Consider the following 27882-nt stretch of genomic DNA (forward strand, 5'->3'; position numbering starts at 1 on the left):
GAAAATAATAAAAGACGATATCTGAAGTACGAGAACAAAACGATTAATGATAGAGCAGTGTATAGCTATAGTAATTCATATTGTATTGTAAGTGAAATATATACAGAAAAGTAGTGAGATAGAAGTAATAAAACATAGTTCAGCTTGTCAACTGAAAGTCTAAGGTGATTGAATTGACTTAAGTGGACTTTTAAGAACAAGAAGAGAACTATATAGTGTTTATGATATGCCTATTACTCAGCTGTATAATACAAGGAATTTGTCGTGTATACACTTAACTAATTCGAATATATAAAACAATTTTAAAATAAGTGGAGTGCGTGCTGTTCGTTTATTTATGAATTTGTCGCTAACAACTTACTGACACCTACTATACAAGAATCCTTAGCCTGACACACATCTATACTTAATATATACTACTTGAAACATAAGTTTGATTGATGGTTATGTGGATACTTATAGTTTAGACTTGAACTTTTATTTGATATCTAAATATTAAGTGCAAAATATGTAACTGTCCAGAATATGATTTTAATTATCAAATTTTATAACCAAACAGTAGAAATTATAATTTCTTATTTCACTAATTAACGCGGAATAATCATTTACTAATCGGTACAACAAATACTTACTTATATGATTATTAAGATAAAATATTGTACTTTTACTTACTAAAGATGTTATGATGTAATTATGATATGCTGTCATCATGCCAACGTCTTGAGCCTATGAAAGAAACATAAACAAAATATGATCTTTTACAGAAGTTTTTTGAGATAAAGAAACATTCAGTTTGTAACATTATTAGTACGTTTTCTTTATTTATTTATCCTTCATAAAATATATTTTAATTAGATTTTACACAGCGAATTAAGACTAAAATGTCACTTTATAATGATGATTACTGTATCAATGATAGATGAAAACCTCACGTATGAAACCAACATGGGCTGTTGTTCACTTTTCCATAATCATCCTTCATAGAGTTTGTACAAAAACGATGAAAAATAGAAATCAAATGAGGAGATTCACTTACTGCTTTATTTACAACTGTTTCAATGAAATCTGTCACGATAAATTCATTCGTCTAAGATAAAACCTTGAATTGGAGTTACGATACTGAACAGTGCAGTATTACTTTAATATGTACATTATAACTATATTTGTTTTATGTATCTAAAGAAACAGTTGTGGTTCCAGCCTAGGAAATGCTGGTGTCACTAAATGTACAATACTGGCCATTAGGGCAAACTGCCACAGAATTTTCCAAACAATATTTTATATTGTGAACACATCTATGATAAGTGGACAAAAATTAACGAAAGTATTGAAACAGAATTTTAATGAAAATTATTCGTTTAAGCTGTGATTTGATAACTGTAGCGTAAACACACACACATGTTATTGGTCTAATGAAACACCTAGCATAAGGGAATAGCGTAGCGGGCTAAGATGCTGTACTTGTGACATGAAACTTGGGGTTTGAATCCCACTTTTAATGTGGAATTACTTTTACAATAACAACAAACTCAAAAGTAGCGATATTTCATCAACTCACTTTATATGCACAAAAAACAACCGCTTCGAGAAAGGGGGTCAGCCATATATTAGAGCAAATTTCAAAAGAAAATTTATTTTATATGAAGAAGCTAATCCTGCAAACATATAATGTTAAACAATAAATAATTTATGAAAACTTAGCCCCGTATTTATAATAACATTGAAGTAAAATATTAAACAATGTAAACCTGACCCACCTTTTTAAATGTTCCTTCTTCTTACAATTACAATAAACATTTCAAAACAGAGTCAAGTGTTAGAGAATTTTTCTTGCAAAATTGTACAGGTTTTTTTTCTTTCTATCATATTATATGACTGATCCCTATATTCTAACTGTTTGTCTGTAGACATACTGTGTCTTCAGTTAGATACAACTCTACTCTTAACGTGGTCAAAATTTTTCAGGATAAATTACTTTTAAATACGTCTTTGCATCATAAACAATGTTTGCTTCATTTAATGTTTTTTGTATTAATAGTTAATTGATACGTTTAGATTTCTCATGTTCTACTTTATTTTCTTTTTAACATGAATTCTACGAGAAAACAGTCAACGTTTCGGTCCATTTGAGACATTACGGTTAATAGAATAGACACCATGAAACATACAGTTTAACACAGCTTCCAGCAGTCCGTACGTAAGAACCTCATTTCAACTCAATCACCCAGATAGAAGGGTTCTTTGTTTACGCTTCACACGCTAATATCAAGTACGCTACATTAACGATACAGGCGGCGCGCAAAACGAATAATTTGTTGACAGGACGGATTTTAACAAAGTGTTAGTAATACAAAATTCGTGATTATTAATCGAAGAATATTGAAACAGCTGTCAAGGTTTTTGGCAACCATGCCAAAAATATTTACCAACCATATTTACAGAAAAAAATTAATTAAGGTTTTAAATTTTCGTTCAAGAAAGTGTAAGCTGCATATTTATGTAACTTGTGAGGTTCACCTCACGTAACACCAGGGGAACTTTTTCAGTTGGAACATCTACAATGATATTAGTCTCTCCTTGTTTCCCAATGTCTTTCAATAACTTCTTGTAACTCTGGCCAGGAGTAAACTGATGTAGGGTTACTCTGACGTCTTGGTAAGACGGTGCCTTAAGGAGATGTTGTAATCTAACCAAACCTGTAAATAAAACAAAATAAAAAAAATACTTCAGAAAATATAACATTTATCATGTGGAAGAAATAGAAAAGTTTATGAATAAATGTTTGGCTGGTTGTGCTTTAGCTCAAAGCTGCAAAATGAGTTATACATGTATGAACATATGAAAAGGTTGGCATCCCTGTCATTGTAAGTCGTGGAACCAAAATACGTCGTTGAATATGTTCGCTTGTTTAACCTTCAGCGGGAGAGGGGTGTTTTAATGTATCAGTTACTCCCACTGTTCGTTGGTAAAGAATAGCCTAAGAGCTGGAGATGCCTGGTGTTGATCAGCTGCCTTCTTTTTAATTAATTAATTTCAAAATTAAGAATGGTTAAAGAGTAGATTGTATGTAATTAAAAATATAAACAGCAACACAGAGTTAAGGGGCCTATATAAAACCAAAATATATTGTTTGTAGTTTCTGAATTTTGAGTAAAGCTACAAGAGGGCTAGACGCATTAGCTGTCTCTAATTTAGCAATGTAAGACCAGTATCACTACCAAACTCCTGTGCTTCTCCTTTAGAACGAATAACGGAAGTGAACATCATATGATAACCCCCCCCCCACGACTGAAAGGAAAAGCATGTTGGGTGTGACGGGGAATCCAACCCGCGACTCTCATATTGCGAGTCTAGTGCCCCTAACCAAAATGCCTTGCAGGGTCCGCCAAAATGTATATAAAACTACATAGAAATAGTTAAAGGACCAATATAAAACTAATACATATATAACCCTAGACAAAGGATGTTAACTGAAACTTTAGTAACCAACATATCTATAGATATACAGCTAGAGAGAAGTAGAGTTAATGAATCTATACAAAACCAACAACATATGTATAGATATACAGCTAGAGAGAACTAGAGTTAATGAACCTATACAAAACCAACAACATATCTATAGATATACAGCTAGAGAGAACTAGAGTTAATGAACCTGTACAAAACCAACAACATATCTATAGATATACAGCTAGAGAGAACTAGAGTTAATGAACCTGTACAAAACCAACAACATATCTATAGATATACAGCTAGAGAGAAGTAGAGTTAATGAACCTATACAAAACCAACAACATATCTATAGATATACAGCTAGAGAGAAGTAGAGTTAATGAACCTATACAAAACCAACAACATATCTATAGATATACAGCTAGAGAAAAAGAATTAAAGGACATATAAAGCAAACACACACACATACAGCTAAACAGAGAGAGTTAAAGAACCTATGTAAATCCTTATATAGATATATATACTTAACAGACCTATATAAAACGTTATTAATCAAGTAACAACTTCAACACTCTACAATAACTACGGTAGATTTAGCACTCATTGACCTTCAAGCCTCTAAGAATCAAAACATACACTACATTCACAAGTTGTGTTGTTAATATTAGGCATTTGTGAACATAACAGCTTGTAATGTTTAGGAAATATAGTTTGATAAATTAAATTTGTCAATGATAAATAGCCCTCATGATTCAGGAGTTGTAAAATTAAGATCATGCTTCGTTTTTTATGGATACCGAAGTTTTTTATGAACTTTACAAAAGATTACCAAAATTCAATAAACTAACCTTCGTTTTCCTCGTATATAATGGTGAATGTTTTCCATTTTTTTGTGAGTACTAAGTCAAGATAGGCTCTGCCCAGAGTTGGCGCGTGTGGGTAGACGTTTACTGTAAACGTATCTGGCAGAAATTTGTATTCCCAGTTAGTCTGTAAATGAGGAATTTCTTTAGCATGGCACGTGGACTGGACCAGAGAACTGCTGGACGGAGACTTTGGGCCCAAAATGGCTGTGACTCCATCTTGGATTAGTTTGCAAACTAAATGTTTTGGGTATAAAAGAACATGTATTCAAGTATAAAAATATAAAATATAAAGTATTATATTTTAAACCTTCATTAGAAACGGAATACTTAGTTTGTTTGATTACAGAACGAAAACAACATAAGTTCCATAAATAAAGTTTGGAACTGAAGGAATACAACTAGTCAACAGTTCAACTTTAACTTCAGGAATTTTCTGTCCTAAGTGAGTAACAGGATTTGTTGATCAATTCTCCAAATAATCCAAAACGTGTAACATCTCCAGAAACCACTTAAAAACAGTTTCATTTAATGAAAGGGTGTTAAGATTTTGTCTTTAGATATTTAAAAGGTTGACCAAGCGTAGCCTAAAGTTAATGTGCTCAGACTTTTAATCCGAGGACTAATGGCTCGAGATTCGTCACCTCGAAAACACACTTTGTATTTAAATGTTGGATGTGTACTATAAGGGTGACAGTCAAGTCTTTCATTATTTGATTTTCACCATCTGTTCATTTATTCAGAACTTGTTACAACTAATGTACAAGTGACCATTTTGTAGTTTGAGATGGAGTTATGATAAAGAAATTTAATATAACATTAAATATGCAACAGATAATCAGGTCTTTCAAGTAAGGAGCGACAACCCCCTCTATAATAACTGTTCTTTCTGATGTTTTATTCTGTCGTTTTAGTTATGTAAGTAGAAAACAATTTTAGACTTATTCTCAAATGAGGCTAATAAACTAGCGATAGCCACAAAGTACGAATCAATGTCGCCACGTGGTATTTTTATCGACACGTGGTAGTTATGTCGCCACGTGGTAGTTTTTCTGCAATGAATTAAGTGTTTAGATCGTAGAATGTAAGCAATGAAATATAATGGTTGAACTTGCCTTGGTTAGAATAGTAAGACAAAAATGTAAATGAAGTAAGTTATTTTTGACGTTTGTGAACATTTCTGTTTATGTTATTTTGCATTTTCAACGCTAAAGGTATACAAAGGTTAAGCGACCAAGTCAGAGATCATTTCCAATTTAAATCTGCGATCGGAGGAAAGCAACTTGCCAGCACCTACCCCACATGTCTATTTTTAACTGAATAGTTCGATTAATTAAAATGTACAGAGCATGTGCACAGGCTTATCATGCCTCGAACTCTGGACCTTATAATCCGTTTTCTTTTTTCTCATGAATTTCATTCAAAGAAGGAAAGTTGCGTTATCTCTTCCTCATTTTGAAGTGCTAGCCAACGCCACTCATTGTTAACTCTTAGACTATGGCGTTGCAGCAGTAATTCACGCAGTAGGTGGCTAGTTCAGAAACAAAAGGTATCTAGGTTTCCGGTTCCCTCTGATAAAGCGTTATCGTGCGAAACACTACAGGGTTAAGAACAAAGTATCAGGGTTAAAGTAACGTTTTAAGCGTAAATAATACGATTAGCAAGAGGCTGAAAATATAAATGACGTATATTAAAATGGAGTTTCAAGAACACTAGAAGAAAAGACGTATGCAGCTAAAGCAGACTTGGAAATTAGACTCAGGGTTGTTACTCGATGAACATTAATTCTTAAATATCTGTTAAACAATTATTTTTGCAAACTTAACAATTTTAACTCGATTTAAAAGCTGCTATAAGCTGTGGCTATGAGGAACCTGTTATTAGAAAACTGTTAGAAAAATACATTGGAAAATATATAACATAAGCAAATTTTGTGTCAATGTATGTCTAACAGTTATTAGGTTATGCAAAGAATTGATGGTGCTATCTGTTAACTAGCTGCTGTCTTCCCTTTAGTCTAACAACAGAAAATTGTTATTCACTAGCTGTCTTCCCTCTAGTCTAGCAACAGAAAATTGTTATTCACCAGCTGTCTTCCCTCTAGTATAGCAACAGAAAATTGTTATTCACTAGCTGTCTTCCCTCTAGTCTAGCAACAGAAAATTGTTATTCACTAGCTGTCTTCCCTCTAGTCTAACAACAGAAAATTGTTATTCACTAGCTGCCTTCCCTCTAGTCTAACAACAGAAAATTGTTATGCACTAGCTGTCTTCCCTCTAGTCTAGCAACAGAAAATTGTTATTCACTAGCTGGTTTCCCTCTAGTCTAACAACAGAAAATTGTTATTCACTAGCTGTCTTCCCTCTAGTCTAACAACAGAAAATTGTTATTCACTAGCTGTCTTCCCTCTAGTCTAGCAACAGAAAATTGTTATTCACTAGATGGTTTCCCTCTAGTCTAACAACAGAAAATTGTTAGTCACTAGCTGTCTTTCCTCTAGTCTAACAACAGAAAATTGTTATTCACTAGCTGTCTTCCCTCTAGTCTAACAACAGAAAATTGTTATTCACTAGCTGGTTTCCCTCTAGTCTAACAACAGAAAATTGTTAGTCACTAGCTGTCTTTCCTCTAGTCTAACAACAGAAAATTGTTATTCACTAGCTGTCTTCCCTCTAGTCTAACAACAGAAAATTGTTATGCACTAGCTGTCTTCCCTCTAGTCTAGCAGCAGAAAATTGTTATTCACTAGCTGGTTTCCCTCTAGTCTAACAACAGAAAATTGTTATTCACTAGCTGGTTTCCCTCTAGTCTAACAACAGAAAATTGTTATTCACTAGCTGTCTTTCCTCTAGTCTAACAACAGAAAATTGTTATTCACTACCTGGCGTCCCTCTAGTCTAGCAACAAAAAATTGTTATTCACTAGCTGTCTTTCCTCTAGTCTAACAACAGAAAATTGTTAGTCACTAGCTGTCTTTCCTTTAGTCTAACAACAGAAAATTGTTATTCACTACCTGGCGTCCCTGTAGTCTAGCAACAGAAAATTGTTATTCACTAGCTGGTTTCCCTGTAGTCTAGCATCAGAAAATTGTTATTCACCAACTGTCTTTCTTCCAGTTTACCACGACAAAATTATTGCGGCCCGGCATGGCCAGGTGGGTTAAGGTGTGCGACTCGTAATCTGAGGGTTGCGTGTTCGTATCCCCGTCGCGACAAACATGCTTGCCCTCCCAGCCGTGGGGGCGTATAATGTGACGGTCAATCCCACTATTCGTTGGTAAAAGAGTAGCCCAAAAGTTGGCGGTGGGTGGTGATGGCTAGCTGCCTACCCTCTAGTCTTACACTGCTAAATTAGGGACGGCTAGCGCAGATAGCCCTCGAGTAGCTTTGCGCGAAATTCAAAAACAAAACAAACAACCAAAGCGAAGATATAAAACGAGGGTTGGGAATATTATATACCACTTTGTGAGGGAGGTTATGACCTGTATTCTTAAGACGGCTGGTATGGATATTATAACTTTAATTAAACTAAAGATCAGGATGACCTAAGAAAGTTGAGACGTTGTTCTCTACTTTGTTTTAATTAAAGTTCTGATACCCATACCAGCTGTATTGAAAATACATTTTTACTTCAAGTAGGTTTCTCCTACATGTTAGTAGTGGGTTAATAAAATACAAACATTTTAAAGATATAACCACAGGGTTGATAACCTTCCTTAACAATATAAGAAGAAAATGTATGATGTCACATGAAGGGAATTAGAAACGTAAACACCCATATGTATATATCACATCTAGGAAATTAGAAACATAAACACCCATATGTATATATCACATCTAGGAAATTAGAAACATAAGCTCCCATATGTATATGTCACATCTAGGAAATTAGAAACATAAACACCCATATGTATATATCACATCTAGGAAATTAGAAACATAAGCACCCATATGTATATATCACATCTAGGAAATTAGAAACATAAGCACCCATATGTATATATCACATCTAGGAAATTAGAAACATAAACACCCATATGTATATATCACATCTAGGAAATTAGAAACATAAGCACCCATATGTATATATCACATCTAGGAAATTAGAAACATAAACACCCATATGTATATATCACATCCAGGAAATTAGAAACATAAACACCCATATGTATATATCACATCTAGGAAATTAGAAACATAAGCACCCATATGTATATATCACATCTAGGAAATTAGAAACATAAGCACCCATATGTATATATCACATCTAGGAAATTAGAAACATAAGCACCCATATGTATACATCAGTTTATTATAAGATAGGTTAGATTTCGTTGAGTAGAACTAGTATTATTTTTATTTAACAAAACATTTAACAGTGTATTCTTTTATATCAAAACACTTAATCGATTATTTTAAACAAACAAAACAGTGAACGAGTTGTCTATGTTTTGCTATTGACGGAAGAGAGAAGAAAAACGAGATTTTAAGAGATTTTGTTTCTTTAAATTCAGGAATACGGGGTAATATTACGCACCCCGCTAGTACAGCGGTATGTCTCCGATTTCCCTCGGTGGGCTGAGCAGATAGCCCTTTGTGGCTTTGCTATACGAAAAACACACACTCTTTAGATTCAGGAAAATTAAAAGTGAGTGTTTCAAGACATTTGTTGGTTTAGTGGTAGCTTGAGAGTTGCACAACTGGTTCTGACATTTCAAAACAAAGTAAGCTACAGAAAGTTATGTCGAAGGTTTTTGTATTAAACTGAAGGGAATATAATATTTTTGTATTAAAAAACTGAAGAGTAGATAATATTTTTGTATTAAAGTAAACTGAATAGTAGATTATATTTTTGTATTATTAGTGTAATTTTAAGTGATATAATTCATATTAACAGACATATAGCTTGTGTACTTAAGAAATCCTAGCCTGTTTTGTTCAGACCTATAGCTTGTGTACTTAAGAAATCCTAGCCTGTTTTGTTCAGACCTATAGCTTGTGTACTTAAGAAAGCCGAACCTGTTTTGTTCAGACCTATAGCTTGTGTACTTAAGAAAGTCTAGCCTGTCTTGTTCAGATCTGTAGCTTGTGTACTTAAGAAATCCTAGCCTGTCTTTTTCAGACCTATAGCTTGTGTACTTAAGAAATCCTAGCCTGTATTTTTCAGACCTATAGCTTGTGTACTTAAGAAATCCTAGCCTGTATTTTTCAGATCTGTAGCTTGTGTACTTAAGAAATCCTAGCCTGTCTTGTTCAGACCTATAGCTTGTGTACTTAAGAAATCCTAGCCTGTCTTTTTCAGATCTATAGCTTGTGTACTTAAGAAAGACTAGCCTGTCTTGTTCAGACCTATAGCTTGTGTACTTAAGAAATCCTAGCCTGTCTTTTTCCGACCTATAGCTTGTGTACTTATGAAGCCGAGCCTGTCTTGTTCAGACCTATAGCTTGTGTACTTAAGAAAGTCTAGCCAGTCTTGTTCAGACCTATAGCTTGTGTACTTAAGAAAGCCGAGCCTGTCTTGTTCAGACCTATAGCTTGTGTACTTAAGAAAGCTGAGCCTGTCTTGTTCAGACCTATAGCTTGTGTACTTAAGAAATCATAGCCTGTCTTGTTCAGACCTATAGCTTGTGTACTTAAGAAATCCTAGCTTGTCTTTTTCCGACCTATAGCTTGTGTACTTATGAAAGCCGAGCCTGTCTTTTTCAGACCTATAGCTTGTGTACTTATGAAAGCCGAGCCTGTGTTGTTCAGACTTATAGCTTGTGTACTTAAGAAAGCCAAGCCTGTCTTTTTCAGACCTATAGCTTGTGTACTTAAGAAATCCTAGCTTGTCTTTTTCAGACCTATAGCTTGTGTACTTATGAAAGCCGAGCCTGTCTTTTTCAGACCTATAGCTTGTGTACTTATGAAAGCCGAGCCTGTGTTGTTCAGACTTATAGCTTGTGTACTTAAGAAAGCCAAGCCTGTCTTTTTCAGACCTATAGCTTGTGTACTTATGAAAGCCTAGACTGTCTTGTTCAGATCTGTATTTTGTGTACTTAGGAAATCCTAGCCTGTCTTGTTCAGATCTGTAGCTTGTGTACTTAAGAAAGCCTAGTCTGCCTTGTTCAGACCTATAGCGTGTGTTCTATTGTTTTTAGAACAATAAAACCCAAAGGCTTTATTGTGGCCTAAGAATTGAAACATATCACCTCTTATCCGTTTTGTCTGGATGTTTTAAAAGTCTTAATACTTTCCTCTTAAGATATCTCTCCAATCTACTCAATCACTCTAGTGACCCCTTCTCAACTCTTTAGAGCGTAGATTTTAAGGGGATCGACTCGCATTATACAGGATTGAAATCCATCACTAGCAAGCTCTGTCTTTCAGCAATTGGTGTGTTTTAATTTGATATTACGTTCTACTAGATTTTTATTACAGAGTAGTCCCTAATGATAGGCTAAGTTCCATTTCTCAAGTATATGATTTCAAGTGTAGGGTCGGCTAATTTAGATAACCCTCAATCAGCTTCCCTCGACATTCAATAAACGAGCAGCGTACGAATATCCTTACGTAGATAAACATACTAACGTTATAACAGCTTTCAATTAAACTGGTGATCTATATACAGAGACAAATAACACTTATTTAAAATGATTATCAGTATCTCTAAATCTTAAAATTTTGTTAATGTTCTTTTGTGGCGAAAAAGACGTATTTATCGCAATGTAAGAATCGTACTGCTAACTATCTGTTCAATTTAACGATTCATTTGAATGTTTCTGTGGTACTTTAACACAGCTAGATTTATCTCATGTCTTCAGCAAAGATTTGTTAATAATCCCCGTATTAATAAAACTATGTGAACAAACAAACGAAGAAACTAAAACAATGATCATAGGGCGTAGCTGTAATAAAACTAATCAGGTTGGTTTTCTTTCAAACATTGTGGTAATACTTTTAAAATGGAAACGTAATAAACATTCTAGTTTAAGTAATGTAATACTTTTAAAATATGAAAGTGATAAATGTTCTAGTTCAACTAGTGTAGTGCTTTTAAAATAAAAACCTGATAATTGTTGTTTAAATGGTGTAATACTTTAAAAATACAAATTGAATAACTGTTTTAGTTTAATACAATTTATACAAATGTATAAAATATTCTAGTTTAAATAATACTACTCTTTTTAAAACACAAAAGTTATAAATAATATTGTTTTGAAATAAGCTTCATGACGGGCTATCTATAGGTATTACTATCTGTAGAGGTTTGTCAGTCAGTAGGTATCACTATCAATAAAGGTTTGTCAGCAAACAAGTGTTAACTGAGAGAGGTTTGTCAGTCAGCAGGTATCACTGTCAATAAAGGTTTGTCAGTCAACAAGTGTTAACTGAGAGAGGTTTGTCAGTCTATAGGTATTACTATCTACAAAGATTTGTCAGCCAACAAGTGTTAAGTGAGAGTGGTTTGTCAGTCAATAGGTATTACTCAAAAGAGGTTTGTCAGCCAACAAGTGTTAAGTGAGAGAGGTTTGTCAGTCAATAGGTGGTTTTTCAAAGAGAGGTTTGTCAGTAAACAGGAGATAAGTCAAAGATAAGTTTATCAATCAACAGGTAGTAAGACAAAGAGATGTTCGTCAGTTAACATGTGTTAAATCAAACGGAGGATTGATGGTTTAATGAAGGTTTAATGAAATAACTAGCCTAAGTTATTTTATCAGGGTGTTATTAGTGTACGTATAGGAAGATGTCTAGGGAATTAGTGTAACTAGCACTAAGTTATTTTATCAGGGTGTTATAATTGTACACATTAATTAAGGAAGAAGTTTAGGGTATAATATTTACTAGCATTAAGTTATTTTATTAGGGTCTCATTATTTTACATATTAATTAATGAAAATTATTATTGCATTACTTTAGTTATCAATAAGTTGTGAACATCATCTCAGGTAAGTATATATATAAATTATTGTATTTTATATCTGCTAAATGTATTTAGAGTTTTAATCAGTAATATTTTTCGTTTTATGTAGAATTCAACGTGTGTCACTTTTTACCCCTATTTTAAGCTAAAAACATAATAAATAAATTGAATATTATCTAAAGAAAATATGTTGGTGGTGAATTAAGGTTGTTCTGAAAAATTTCTGACTATGTGAACTAAAGAAATGATACCTAAATTGGAGGTCAAACTTTATTTTTGTTTTACATAATGTATGTAACCTATAAATTAGTAACCTGTGCCACCAACTATCGTGGGCCCTATATTTAAATATTAAATACAATTGTTTTACATAATCTATGTAACCTATAATATAGTAGGTTGTGTCACCGTGTATAGTGGGCTATATATTCTAACGTCAAATATGTTTGTTTTACATAATCTATGTAACCTATAATTTAGTAGGTTGTGTCACCGTGTATAGTGGGCTATATATTTAAACGTCAAATATGTTTGTTTTACATAATGTATGTAACCTATAATATAGTAGGTTGTGTCACCGTGTATAGTGGGCTATATATTTAAACGTCAAATATGTTTGTTTTACATAATGTATGTAACTTATAATATAGTAGGTTGTGTCACCGTGTATAGTGGGCTATATATTTAAACGTTAAATATGTTTGTTTTACATAATGTATGTAACCTATGATTTAGTAGGTTGTGTCACCAACAGTCGTGGACTATATATTTAAACATTAAATACGTTTTTTTTTTAAATAATGTATCTAACCTATAATTTAGTAGGCTCTCTCACCGACTATAGTAAGCTAGGTATTTGAGCGTTAAATGTGTTTGTTTTTTGTTTTACATAATGTAGATAACTTACAATATAGTAGGTTGTGCAACCGACTATCGTGGGTTATATTTTTAAGCGTTAAGTATGTTTGTTTTTTGTTTTACATAATGTATGTAACCCATAATTTAGTAGGTTGTGTCACCGACTATCGTATGCTATATATTTTAGCGTCAAATATGTTTCTTTGTTTTTACATTATATAAAGAACCTATAATTTAGTAGGTTGTGTCACCGATTATCGTGTGCTATATATATAAACGTTAAATATGTTTGTTTTACATAATGTATGTAACATATAGGTTAGTACGTTGTGTCACCAACTGTCGTGGGCTATATATATAAACGTTAAATATGTTTGTTTTACATAATGTACGTAACATATAGGTTAGTACGTTGTGTCACCAACTGTCGTGGGCTATATATATAAACGTTAAATATGTTTGTTTTACATGATGTAAGTAACATATAGGTTAGTACGTTGTGTCACCAACTGTCGTGGGCTATATATATAAACGTTAAATATGTTTGTTTTATATGATGTATGTGAGGAATTTAAGTTTTTTTTCATATGTTAGTTTACGTTAATAAGAGAAAAATTATTTTAGCATCAGTAATTTCCATCAGTTAATCCATACTGACACTCATAATGTTGTAGTAATAACTTGAAAATCTTATACATAACCTGGTCAATGTTTGTAGTTAGCAGGATAAATTGTTTATATTTTTATGTAGAATTAAACAGTAACTTGGTAATAATTTTAGTTTACATTTCACAAGTCATGAAGAGACAATGGTGGGCAGTCACAAACTATTGTTTTTATCAGACCCGCTACGTGTAGTTAAGAATAATTCACTTTGAGGATATAAAGATATTAAAACTATATAACAAGTAATATGCATACCAACAAAACTACATGACAGTTAAGACACACACCGACAAAACTACACGACAGGTATGAATGATACATATGAACTAAACTACATGACAGTTAAGACACATACCAACAAAACTACATGACAGTTAAGACACATACCGACAAAACTACATGACAGGTATGAATGATACATATGAACTAAACTGCATGACAGGTATCATACACACCGATAAAAGTACATGACAATTATAACACATGCCAACAAAAGGTATGGGAGAAAGCTAAGGAAGAGCCAGATCCCTGAAGTTATGGACGGCTAGTACAGAGATTTGTACACAGACGAAATGTTGTGGAAGTACACGTGAATGTACATGTGTGGGTTTGTTTTACGTTAAGCACGAAAAACACAATGGGCTATCTGTGTGCTGCCCATCACGGGTTCGAAACTCGAATTCTAACGTTATAAGTTTGCAGATATTCCCGTGTGCCACTGGAGGAGTCCAAGTAGTGCGAAACGCTTGCGAAGTATAATCGTTATCAAATCGATTGATATATTTAGTGGTTAGCTTATAGCAATTCTAATATTTTAAATAAATTAATGATATATTTTATAAAGACACAGACAATTATATACCAAGGATTTTTATAGCAAATAAATAAAAAGTAAACCATCCGTTACGTTCAATATTAAATGATCCACAAAACCGATATTTTAAATTTAATGTAAAAAGTTTACAGTTATTTAGTGGAGAAAGTTTACAGTGATTTTATCACTCTTGCTAGTCTTACTATCATTATTGTAATTGGTCTCAAACTATGAGGGATTAGTGTTTGTGCATACACACAACCCGGGACTCTCTTCCTTCACTGAGTTTTATTTAACAAACTTCCTGTCTCTTACAATAGAATATCAAAAATTGAGAAAATGAAAATAATTTTTAAGTACAGTGTTTTAAAATAAGTAGGAATAGTAGAAAGTTAACTTTAAAATATCAGCCTTACACGTAGATAGAATGGCATTCGGCTTTCATATATACTGAATTTAAATTTTTATAACAGTAACATCGTTGTAAAACGTAAAAATGAACCAAAATAAAACTAAAGAAAATTCAAAATGCCGGTGAAACTTAAATAGAATTGAAAAGGCCAATTACCTTAAAAATTAAAAACTCAAGTAAGGTGGACAGTGTCACCATCTCCAATCACAACATCCAGCGTCAGGGATAAATCTATGGAAAAAAAACAAAACTTGTCTGAAATGGTGCTGTCGTTCATAGTCGTAACGACGGTAATTTGTTTGTTTGTCTTTGAATTTCGCACAAAACTACTCTAGGGCTATCTGTGCTAGCCGACCCTATTTCAGCAGTGTAAGACGAGAGGGAAGGCAGTTAGTCATCACCACTCACCGCCAACTCTTGAGTTACTCTTTTACCAACGAATAGTGGGATTGACAGTAAAATTATAACGCCCCCATGGCTGAAAAGGCGAGTATGTTTGGCGCGACCGGGATTCGAACCTTAACTCACCTGGCCATGCCGGGTCGCTACGACAGTACAACGTGAGATATTGGACTTTATTGTCACAAGAAGCACACATTGATGTATCAGTCACAGAAAACATAAAATAAGATAATGTCTTCATCACAAAGTCATTCATGTAACCCGACTCATCTCGACAGCACGAGTTATTCACTAACATAATTACATCCGTCAAGTTGAAGTATACCAGTTTATTTATTTCATGAAGTTGTTTTAATCAAGTCGCTCCATGGTTAGTAGAATAAATCATAAATCAGTCCATATTTCACACGTACTAGAGCGTGTTTTCTAATGACGCCATACAACCTGAAAATACGGTTAAAACACGAAACAAAATGAAACACTTTAAACCAAAGACCTAAGTTTTCGAATAAAATTTTTATCACAAAGTTTAAATCTGAGAACTAATTTAAAATAACATCACTAGTTAATTTAAAATACCACCATTAGTTAATTTAAAACACCACCATTAGTTAATTTAAAATACCACCATTAGTTAATTTAAAACACCACCATTAGTTAATTTAAAATACCACCATTAGTTAATTTACAACACCACTATTAGTTAATTTAAAATACCACCATTAGTTAATTTAAAATACCACCATTAGTTAATTTAAAACACCACCATTAGTTAATTTAAAACACCACCATTAGTTAATTTAAAACACCATCATTAGTTAATTTAAAATACCATCATTAGTTAATTTAAAATACCATCATTAGTTAATTTACAACAACACCACTAGTTAATTTAAAATACCACCATTAGTTAATTTAAAACACCACCATTAGTTAATTTAAAATACTGTCATTAGTTAATTTAAAATACTGTCATTAGTTAATTTAAAATACTGTCATTAGTTAATTTACAACACCACCACTAGTTAATTTACAACACCACCACTAGTTAGTTTACAACACCACCATTAGTTAATTTACAACACCATCATTAGTTAATTTAAAATATCACCATTAGTTAATTTAAAACACCATCATTAATTAATTTAAAATACCACCAGTAGTTCAATTTAAAATACCACCATTAGTTAATTTAAAACACCACCATTAGTTAATTTAAAATACCACCATTAGTTAATTTAAAACACCACCATTAGTTAATTTAAAATACCACCATTAATTAATTTACAAAACCACCATTAGTTAATTTAAAATACCACCATTAGTTAATTTAAAACACCATCATTAATTAATTTAAAATACCACCATTAGTTAATTTAAAACACCACCATTAGTTAATTTAAAATACCATTATTAGTTAATTTACAACACCACCACTAGTTAATTTAAAATACCACCATTAGTTAATTTACAACACCACTACTAGTTAATTTAATATACCATCATTAGTTAATATAAAATAACATCATTAGTTAAGACAAATGATAAAACGTTTGGAAGAAACAAATATTAAATGTTTTACACAAAATGTATTAACGAAAATTAAAACTTCACAAAAAAGCGTAATATAAAGATGCAGATTATGTTCACTATTCTCTAAATTAGGTGTTTTTTTAAATCCAACCAAGAACACACCAATAAATGTTTACATCAAGCTAAGTATACGAATAAAGTAAGGCTTAAAACGATTTTAAAGTATGAAATTCAAGCTAGGCCTCGTTAACGTTCGAATATTACATAAACACTCCGATAAAATATCAGGTCATAGTTTTGCGCTAAGCGACAGACGAACAAGGGTGTTACAAAAAGACATCTCTCTTATGAATATGTTAGATGATTAAAATTACCATATTTACGTTTGTATAATTAGCAGTGTGCCTTGATTATTGCCTGTGTCATTACTTCGAATGTTTTCTGTTATTTCCCTTACATTATGTAACACAAATTTTGTTCCTGGATAGTTCGTGTTATTTATTCATTGCTTATGTTGTAAAAGTACAGAAAATGACCATTATTCCTTTCAAACTTTTCTTTTATGACCTGGATAATGAAATTTAGAAACTAACATGTTTTCTATATAAAAACGGGCAAATTTGCCCATTTTTATTTACATGAGGCCTCAATAAAACAACATATGAATGAAGATTTACGTATATCTATACTAAAGTTATACAAATATGAACAAAAATGTTTAGAAGTGAGTAGGTTTTCGAGATTTGCAACTTTAATGTAAATCACTTTCACATATCATCCCTCAAACATCGTCTTCCATCATGTTTTCGTTATACGCTCCTTGGTAGCGGCGTTAAATTGATAAATTGGCCACATACATGGCTGAATGCGTCTAGAGAATGCTTGTAGCTTCTTGATGCCATCTCTGATAAAATCAGATAAATCTATGTGTTCACTTAAGCAGCTAGAGCTAAACTGAAGTAGTGAGTAGTGAGTCCCTGTATATATATTACTATGGAAAGTTCTAGAAAATTCTAAAAGGTTCTAGAAAATTCTCGTACGTTCTACAACATTCCAGAAAATTCTTGTAAGTTATGCAACACTGTAGAAAGTTCTTGAAAATTCTCTATCGGTTACTCTGTACCACATCTACCTGGAATGTCTAGAAAATAGGTAAATTTGAAAATTTCATTACCCATCTCACAAAACCAAGGTTTAAAGATAAAAATAAACGCTTTCTGCCCAGGAACAAGAAGAAGTAAAAATTTTGTAACATGGTGTTGTTGTTGTCTGTACGTTATCACTTTGGCCAATTTTTGGTTTTTTTTTATAATTTTTACAAGTATTGTTATTATACTTCTGATTACAGATGTCTGAATTACCAGAGTTGTATGATATATGAGTTTTGTTTTTGAATATCAAGATTGTTACGTGTTCTAATGTTATCTACCGTGTCCTATTATTGTTTTGACTTGGCATTTTAAGGCCAAATACTGCAATTATTCGATTGTTTGTACCACAAATTTATCATTTTAACGCTGGTAAAATTATTACTACTTTACTGTATTTTCCTTTTTTCCAATAGTAGGATAATTACCATTGGCGTCCTTATTACATGTGATGCAATTTTTACTGTTTATCATTATTTCCTATTATCATAATGAGATTTTAGTTGAATGATTTTTATCAGTTTTTATTCTAATCTTAATAACGTTTTCTTCATGTTAGTATCCACTTTCGAAATATAATTAAAACTCATTTTAAAATATTCAAATTTCGCTTGACTAAAAAGTAAATAAAAATGTTTTTTATTGAAGGCGTTAAGGTTCAATAACTATAATATAGACTCTGGAAATGTATGCATGAAATTAACACGTTTATCTTCTTCTGTCAAATAGATTTTAGATCCAGACTCATCTTTTATAGAGTTTCTTAGATTCCTTTGCATGTTTGCTTCAATATCAAGTTAAAAATAAACGTGAAGTAGCCATGAAAAAGCATACGAGATAACAAACATTCATATCACTTCTTATGTATATTTATCCAGATAGCTGTTCTTTGATTCATAAGATGGATATTTTCGTTCGCTACAAATCCAGATAAGTCCTTTAATGAGAAAAATAAATACGACTTAGATGGCTTATATCATAAATCTTCTTCGATTTATAGCAGGAAAGAGAAAGTTCGTCTGTTTGTGATGTAAGTATAGTTACAAAAATACAATTTGATTTAGAAGATGTGCATATTGGTCTATAGTCCAGAGATGTTGTAACATACTATAACGATACATCAGGTTGTGAAATTATTTCCCATGAGAGAAATAAAGACAAATATTATGAAAGCAAGATTTTTGTTGTTTGCTTTCTTCGGGATTGAATGTGTTGTAATAACCCTCGAAAAAATGGATTACAAACACATCTTGTAGGATAAATTCAGATAATTTTACTGCGACAATGAAGGTGTCTAAAATAACTGTTTTCTTGCTGTATGTAACGCTTCAGGGACACAACGCACTATAAATACAATAATACTTGGAAGTAAACTAGACACTCGAATATATCTTGAATTATGTATTATGTATTGTGAATTATGTATTATGTATTATGAATTATGTATTATGTATCTTTTTTTATTTCAGAGCAAGAAACTTTAATATCTAATATTTAATATATAAGTTCTAAGATACGACATGAAAGTTACGTTTGAAGAATCATAAAATAACGTATACTGATGAAACTTTCTTGTTTGAGGAAACAAAGACAACAACACTAAACCATCGTTTAAGAACACATAAATGAGTGATGCCATATGAAAATTGTGACATGATACTGCCGAATAGAATAGCTTAACACAGGATAGCCTACATCTATCAGCTGGTATCAGTTTTGTAGTCGGCTAGAATGAGGAAAAGTACAGTTAACGTCACGACGAGTAAAGTAAAGTAAAGTACAGGATAACCTCACGAAAAATAGAAACAATCCAATACGTTGAATGACAAACATAGGTATTGTTTCAATAAACAAGTACAAATGATATTGTATATCTAAGACACACTGGTATTGTTCGCGTACATATCGACAAATAACACTGTATATCTAAGACATTCTGGTTTTGTTTGAACACATAACAACAAACCATATTGTATATCTAAGACATACTGTTGTTGTTTGACTACACAGCTACCAATGGCATTGTATATCTAAGACCTACTGGTATTGTTCAAGTACACAATGACAAACCATGTTGTATGTGTAAGACACACAGGAATTGGTCTAGTATATAACAACAAACCATATTGTATGTAGAAGATATACCGTTGTTTCTTGAGTGTATAACGAATAACCATATTATATATCCAAGACACACTGCCATTTTTCGAGTACGTAATGACAAACCACAGTATATATGTAAGACATTGGTTTTCTTCGAGTACATAACCAGAAACCATACTGGATATATAAGACATACTGGTATTGTTCCAGTACTAAACGACAAACCATATCGTATATCTAAGACATATTAGTGTGGTTTCAGTACATAACGATAAACTATATTGTTTATCTAACATATACTGTTGTTGTTCCTTATATAACTACAAACCATATTGTATATCAAAGAAACACTCGTATTGTTGAGTACATAACGACAAACCATATTGTATATCAAAGGAACACTCGTATTGTTGAGTACATAACGACAAACCATATTGTATATCTAACATATATTGTTACAGTACATAACGACAACCCACATCGTATATCTAACATATATTGTTACAGTACATAACGACAACCCACATCGTATATCTAACATATATTGTTACAATACATAACGACAACCCACATCGTATATCTAACATATATTGTTACAGTACATAACGACAAACCATATTGTATATCTAACATATAATGTTACAGTACATAACGACAAACCATATTGTATATCTCAGATCCACTGTTATTGTTCTAGTAAATATAAACAAAGTTATAATATATCTATGAAGAACTGGTATTGTTTGAGTACATAACGACAAACCACACTTTATATCTAAGACATATCGGTGTTGTTTGCGTACATAACGAAACATCATATTGTATGTCTTACCAACACTGGTATTGTTATAGTACACAACGACAAACTATATTGTATGTCTAATACACACTGGTTTTTTTGAGTACACAACGACAAACTATATTGTATATCTAGGATATACTGGTTTTGTTCGAGTACATAACGACAAACCATATTGAATATCAAAGAAACACAGGTATTCTTCGAGTACATAACGATAAACCGCATTGTATATCTGATATGTAATGTTACTGTTCCAGTACGCAACGACAAACCACATTGAATATCTAAGATTCACTAATATTAATCTATTAAGACAAAGCCATATTGTATATCTAAGAAACACTAGTATCATTCGACTACATAATACAAACACATTGTATATAAAAAAAAACACTGGTACAGCTCTATTACATACTAACAAACCATGTTTTATATGGTAGATGTGATGTTATTGTTTGAGTACATAACGACAATCAACATTGTCTATCTAAGATTCACGGGCATTGTTTGAGTACACAACTACAAACTATATTGTATACCTAAGAAACACTGATATAGTTCTAGTACATAACGACAAACTATATTGTATATCTAAGACATATTGGTTTTGTTTGAGTACATTAGAACAAACGATATTGTTTTTCAAGAAACAATGACATTCTTTCATTACATAACGAAAAAAATACTTTATATATGCAAGATGCACAGTAATTGGTCCAATAAATAACGACAAACTGCTTTATATATCTAAGATGCACCGTTATTGTTCCAATAAATAACGACAAACTGCTTTATATATCTAAGATGCACTGTTATTGTTCCAATAAATAACGACAAACTGCTTTATATATCTACGATGCACTGTTATTGTTCCAGAAAATAACGTGAAACTTCTTTATATATCTAAGATGCACTTTTATAGTTTCAGTAAATAACAACAAACTTCTTCATATATCCAAGATGGTCTGTTGTTGTTCAAGTAAATGACGACAAAGTACTTTATATATCTAAGATGCACTGTTATTGTTCCGCAAAACAATGACGAACTACTTTACATATATAAGATGCACTGTTGTTGTTCCACTAAATAACGACTAACCGCTTTATGTATCTAAGATGCACTGTTATTTATCCAGTAAATAATGACGAACTGTTTTTATATCTAAGTTGCACCGTTATTTTTTAGGTAAATAGTGACAAACTGCTTTACATATCTAAGATGCACTGTTATTGTTCAATAAATAACGACGAACTACCTTATATATCCAAGATGCACAGTTAATGTTCCAATAAAAAACGACAAACTGCTTTTTTATCTGAGATGCACTGTTATTGTACCAATAAGTAATGATAAACTGCTTTACATATCTAAGATGCACTCTTAATGTTTCAGTAAAAAACGACAAAACACTATATATATTTAAGATGCACTGTTATTGTTCCAGAGAATAACGACAAAGCACTTTTGGTGTTTAAGATACACTGTTATTGTTCAAAAAAACAACAACTGCACTATATGTCTAAGTTGCACTGTTACTGTTCCAGTAAATAACGACAAACTGCTTTATATATCTAAGATGCACTGTTATGGTTCCAGTAAATTAGGAAGAACTGCTTTACATATCTAAGATGCACTGTTATGGTTCCAGTAAATTAGGAAGAACTGCTTTACATATCTAAGATGCACTGTCATTGTTCCAATTAAAAAACGACAAGGTACTTTATATATCTAAGATACACAGTTATTGCTCCAGAAAAAACAAAAAACTGCTTTACATTACCTAAGGTGCACTGTTATTTTTCCTGTAAATAACAACAAACTGCTTTATATATCTAAGATGCACTCACTCTCATTGTTCCAGAAAAAAAATACAAACTTTTTTATATATATTAGATGCACTGTTATTTTTCCAGTAAATAACGACAAAGTGCTTTATATTTCTTACATGCACTGTTATTGTTCAATAAATTACGACAAACTACTTTATATATCTAAGATGCAATAAGATGCACTGTTATTGTTCCAGTAAATAACGACAAACTGCTTTATATATCTGATATGCACTTTTATTGTTCCAGTAAATAACGACAAACTGTTTTATATATCTGATATGCACTTTTATTGTTCCAGTAAATAACGACAAACTACCTTACATACCTAAGATTCACCTCTATTTTACAATACGTTTCGACAAACTACTTTATATATCTAAGATGCGCTGTTATTGTTCCAGTAAATAACGACAAATTTATTCAGATATCTATGATGCACTGTTATTGTTCCAGAAAATAACAACAAACTTCTTTATATGTATTCGATGCAAGTTATTGTTCCAGAAAATAACGAAAAACTTCTTTATATATTTAAGATGCACTTTTATAGTTTCAGTAAATAACAACAAACTTCTTCAAATATCCAAGATGGTCTGTTGTTGTTCAAGTAAATGACGACAAAGTACTTTATATATATAAGATGCACTGTTATTGTTCCACAAAACAACGACGAACTACTTTATATATATAAGATGCACTGTTATTGTTCCACAAAACAACGACGAACTACTTTATATATATAAGATGCACTGTTATTGTTCTAGAAAACAACGACGAACTACTTTATATATATAAGATGCACTGTTATTGTTCTAGAAAACAACGACGAACTACTTTATATATATAAGATGCACTGTTATTGTTCCAGAAAACAACGACGAACTACTTTATATATATAAGATGCACTGTTATTGTTCCAGAAAACAACGACGAACTACTTTATATATATATAAGATGCACTGTTATTGTTCCAGAAAACAACGACGAACTACTTTATATATATAAGATGCACTGTTATTGTTCTAGAAAACAACGACGAACTACTTTATATATATAAGATGCACTGTTATTGTTCCACAAAACAACGACGAACTACTTTATATATATAAGATGCACTGTTATTGTTCTAGAAAACAACGACGAACTACTTTATATATATAAGATGCACTGTTATTGTTCTAGAAAACAACGACGAACTACTTTATATATATAAGATGCACTGTTATTGTTCCAGAAAACAACGACGAACTACTTTATATATATAAGATGCACTGTTATTGTTCCAGAAAACAACGACGAACTACTTTATATATATATAAGATGCACTGTTATTGTTCCAGAAAACAACGACGAACTACTTTATATATATAAGATGCACTGTTATTGTTCTAGAAAACAACGACGAACTACTTTATATATCTAAGATGCACTTTTATTGTTACTGTAAATGACTACAAACTACCTCATATATCTAAAATGCACAGTTATTGTTCCAGTAAAAAACGACAAACTGCTTTATATATATTTAAGTAAATAACGTTAAACTACTTTATATATTTAGGATGCACTGTTGTTGTTGCAGTAAATAACCACAAACTAATTTATATATCTAAGATGCACTGTTATTGTTCTAGAAAACAACGATGAACTACTTTATATATATAAGATGCACTGTTATTGTTCTAGAAAACAACGACGAACTACATTATATATCTAAGATGCACTTTTATTGTTACTGTAAATGACTACAAACTACCTCATATATCTAAAATGCACAGTTATTGCTCCAGTAAAAAACGACAAACTGCTTTATATATATCTAAGTAAATAACGTTAAACTACTTTATATATTTAGGATGCACTGTTGTTGTTGCAGTAAATAACCACAAACTAATTTATATATCTAAGATGCACTGTTATTGTTGCAGTAAATAACGAAAAACTACTTTAAATATATTAGATGCAGTGTTGTTGTTTCAGTAAATATCCGGAAACTACTTTATATATCATAGATGCTTTGTTATTGTTCAAGTAAATAACATAATGCGTACAAGATATATTGATATTTTTGAAGCACTTAACGACAAACGATATTGTACGTGTAATATGTACTCGAATTGTTCTACTACAAAACGACAAACCATATTATATGTCTATGTTATATGGGTATTGTTCTAGCATATTACGGCAAACTATATTATATATCTATGAAACACTGGTATTGTTCGAGTACATAACGTTGAACCACACTGTGTATCTAAGACATTCTGATGTTGTTTTAGTACATAACGACAAACCGCATTGTATATCTCAGAAACTCTGGTGCTGTCTGAGCACGTAACGATAAATCACTTTGTATATCTAACACCACTGGTATTGTTCGAGAACATAATGACAAACATTTTGGACATCTAAACCGCAATGGCGTTGTGTGGGCATATAACGACAAACGATATTGTATATCTCAGAAACACTGGTATTCTTCCAATACATAACGTCAAACCTCATTGTATATCTAAGACACACTGGTATTGTTCGAGTACATGACGATAAACCATATTGTATGTCTAAAGAACTAACATCTACATCCTTACTTAAAATGTAAAGAATGGAAAGGGTAAACAATATGAACAACGACAAAAACTGTTTGACAAACAGAAAAACAAATTCCTGTTAACATTTATCCCCATTTTGTAAAGAGGATTGTTACTATACTCTTAAAAAAAAATAAACGCAAAAGGCAAAATTTGAGACATGTTGTTAACAAGTTTATTCCGGGTAGTTCTGTATGACATGTGTGAAACTTTGCACATTCACTGCTGAACATACAAAGTCTGCAAAGGCGAAGTCCACGCACACGAGTTGAAGTTTAACGCCACTCAACGTCAATAACGAGTATGCCTACCGTGAGCATCAATAACTGTTTGGCATCTCCTGCCCATGGAAGCGATGAGATGACGAATCACATCCTGTGGAATGGCTGTCCACTCAGCCTGCAAAGCTGCTGCAAGCTGAGGTAGAGTCTGCGGTTGAGGTTGTCGCTGTCGCAGACGTCGGTTCAACTCGTCCCAAAGATGTTCGATGGGGTTTAAATCTGATGATATGGAGGGCCAGGGAAGAACGTTGATGTTGTGGTGTCTCAAGAATACAGTGGTGAGTCGGGCTGTGTGAGAACGGGCGATGTCATATTGAAAAACGTTGTTGACGTTCACCATGATGGGTTGCACATGAGGCCTAAGAATCTCGTCGACGGTTGCGTACGGTCTGATCGGAAATCCTACGCAGCCCTGGTATGGTTGAGACAGTAGACGTCGCAGTGGTGGTCCTATCCCGAAGGTGACGTAACCGGATGTAGCGATCTTGTGCGGGCGTGATCACACGAGGTCTGCCAGATCGTGGACGGTCATAAGTTGATCCATGTTGTTGGTGACAATTCCATAGCCTTGTGATGGTGCTTGGGTGGACATTCACAGCTCTGGCAACATATGATCGAGATTCGCCTGCTTCCAAGCGACCAATGGCGTTGTTGCGTTGTGCTTCAGTCAGTCTTGGCGTAACTGTATTGGTGTCGGTGGCTTAACACTGAGCTATGGAAACCGAGAACCCATCACTTTTATAGGGCTTTTGCACATGTTGCACTTGCAAAACATGCAGATATCTCAAACAAATTTATTGGACACGAATGCGTTTTGGCGAATAATCCGATGTTTTCCTCCGTTTTCAAAGTGCACTACTTTTATTGTCATTTTGATTTGATAATCAGTGCCTTAACACGTGTAACATCACATACTTTGAGCTTGAAACATTATTACATATATTTCTCTTTAAAATAACAAAAATATCCCTTTTGCGTTTTTTTTTTTTTGAAGAGTCTACATTTAATACTCATAATAACACTCTGTTGGAGAAAACATATTAAAAACAGTAGGGTAAAAAGGAAGTTTAGCAGACTGTTTCAGTTCGATACCAAGAACAGCGCGAGATAAAAATATGAAATTAAATGCGATAATAAAAGTTTCTAAAGTGACTTTAAGATCCTTATCCAAGTTGAATGGTCCTTATGTTCTGCACGACTAAGTGATATAACAACCAACAAGAACGTTCCTTCTAATTCTGGTAGACGTTTTCTATGGTCAGATAGCTAGCTATCTGTGTAGTAAATTAAGAGCCTAAAATTCGTTGTTTTTTAGAAAGAGTATATAAATTTAGTGCTCATACGCACGAGCGTTTGAACTTATAAGTGAAATAAATTATTTTAAAACGTTTGATGTGTGATGTAAACACAGTCTGTTATTAAACCTTATTAATTACTTTGATTAATGTAGTCTTTCCATGTCTTGTTGTGTCTTTAAATGATTTAAATATGTTAGTTCAAACGTTTTTAATATCCTTAAACGTATGTGGTTGTGATTCATTTATGTATTATAATGCTTTTATATCTTGTTAAATTATTTGGTTTTGTTTATACTTTTGTGAACCAAGTTTCATTATATTAACGTCTTTTAAAGGTTTAATTACTGTAAGCTGATTTTGAAATGGCTTTTAATTCGATTTTAACGTCTTTGATGATTTCATCTCTTCTGTAATTTCTTTATATTTTATAATTTATTTATGCTTTTTATTGAACAACGTCTTCTGAAAGTTAAGATATTGAAGTCCTGAATTAAGTTCACTGTAAATTAATCTCCAATTAGACATTTAAATTCAGTTTACGATGCTTGTAAGAACGGATAGACTTTTATCCTTAGCGTGCTCGAACTGTGGATTCGAGGATTCATGGTTTGCGTTTTGTTGCTAGAAAAATTCACGTCTCACTTAAGGAAAGTTAGAGCACTACAATGGAGGTGATCAAAACCAATTATTGGGTCAGCAAAGAATATCCGAAATGCTGGCTAGGTGATCTATTGACTGATAGTTCTGTTATGTTTGGTATCACTTCAAAATTTGGAATCGGCTATGTGTAGCTAACCTTATGGAGTAAAAATTGTAAAAAAAAAAAAGACAAATTGCCAAATGTGTGTGTATTAAGTAAATGAATACCTTTAGGTGTATGAACAAGATTGGAAATACCAGAGAGTAGATGTCTTGAGGTA

The 27882-nt window shown here is 32.4% G+C and overlaps 1 pseudogene across 1 annotated transcript in view; it reads right to left on the reverse strand.

Moving 5' to 3' along the window:
• The window catches only part of LOC143223792 (glutamate receptor ionotropic, kainate 2-like), a 160453-nt pseudogene that overhangs the window by 64154 nt on the left and 68417 nt on the right, over positions 1 to 27882 (reverse strand). The window contains exons 3-5 of the transcript XR_013013075.1: positions 4302 to 4553; positions 2518 to 2696; positions 673 to 726 (exon numbers count right to left, since the gene is read on the reverse strand). The product of XR_013013075.1 is annotated as a glutamate receptor ionotropic, kainate 2-like (transcript). The remainder of the gene's footprint in view (positions 1 to 672; positions 727 to 2517; positions 2697 to 4301; positions 4554 to 27882) is intronic.

The sequence above is a fragment of the Tachypleus tridentatus genome, chromosome 8 (genome assembly GCF_004210375.1).
Source record: "Tachypleus tridentatus isolate NWPU-2018 chromosome 8, ASM421037v1, whole genome shotgun sequence".
Classification (NCBI taxonomy): domain Eukaryota; kingdom Metazoa; phylum Arthropoda; class Merostomata; order Xiphosura; family Limulidae; genus Tachypleus; species Tachypleus tridentatus.